The 789-nt window shown below is 42.7% G+C and overlaps 1 protein-coding gene across 3 annotated transcripts in view; it reads right to left on the reverse strand.

Annotated features, from left to right (window-relative positions):
* RBBP8 (retinoblastoma binding protein 8) overlaps nt 1–289 on the reverse strand; it is a 77496-nt gene extending 77207 nt beyond the window's left edge. For all 3 annotated transcript variants that reach the window (XM_014535939.1, XM_014535937.1, XM_014535938.1), the window contains exon 1: nt 216–289. The gene's annotated coding sequence lies outside the window, so the exon portion shown is untranslated. The remainder of the gene's footprint in view (nt 1–215) is intronic.
* Nucleotides 290–789: the final 500 nt, after the last annotated feature.

Consider the following 789-nt stretch of genomic DNA (forward strand, 5'->3'; position numbering starts at 1 on the left):
ACCTCCGCCGCGTTTTGGGGACGCCGGGCAGGAAGCTCACAAGGTTTCGTTTGGGAAGAATCGATTCCTTGGTGTGACGCGGAATTTATACACGTGTCTGACTTGAGCACATTTCAGGGAAAGCATCTGAGTGGCCTGCACCAAAGGGGAAGTTAAATGAACGGAGCAGGGAGGGGAGGGTTAGTTAACGCAGTTCGCCGCCTTGCCACTGTTACCTGCAGTTCGGTGATGGGCCGGACCCGGCAGCAAAACGATGTCTCTTTTGCTGAGGTTAGGTGGAAAGTTTCTGGAGAACCTGAAATATGAGACCGAATGACCAGCATTATTTGTTGGAGCAATAGATTAGTTTTTGTTTTGTTTTGTTTTGTTTGAGCGAGAGAGGAAGAGAGAGGGCAAGAGGAACATCGATTTTGTTGTCGCAACCCTCTGTGCAGTCATTGGTGGACCCAACCGCAACCTCGGTGTATCCGGATGACGCTCTCACCAGCTGAGTTACCCAATTTAGTGTTTTTTTAAATCAACATTTCCTGTGGCTAGTAACATTCGAACTGTTAGTATGTTTTCCTATTTATCTTGATTTCTGAAAGAAGCGTTTTAGCATTAGAAATTCTACAAATGAAGTTGAAGGAAATAAACAGAATAGAGTAGAATCACAGTATCTGTTAAACCAGTTCAATTCTTTTCTGGGATTCTTCTAAGACCTGGGAGGAAGACATAGGGCAATATTATAAACTTTAAAGGTTAAGTAGTATTTAGAAAATCATAAATACAAAATGTACAAGTAATTTT

The sequence above is a fragment of the Myotis brandtii genome, unplaced genomic scaffold (assembly GCF_000412655.1).
Source record: "Myotis brandtii unplaced genomic scaffold, ASM41265v1 scaffold154, whole genome shotgun sequence".
Classification (NCBI taxonomy): Eukaryota; Metazoa; Chordata; class Mammalia; order Chiroptera; family Vespertilionidae; genus Myotis; species Myotis brandtii.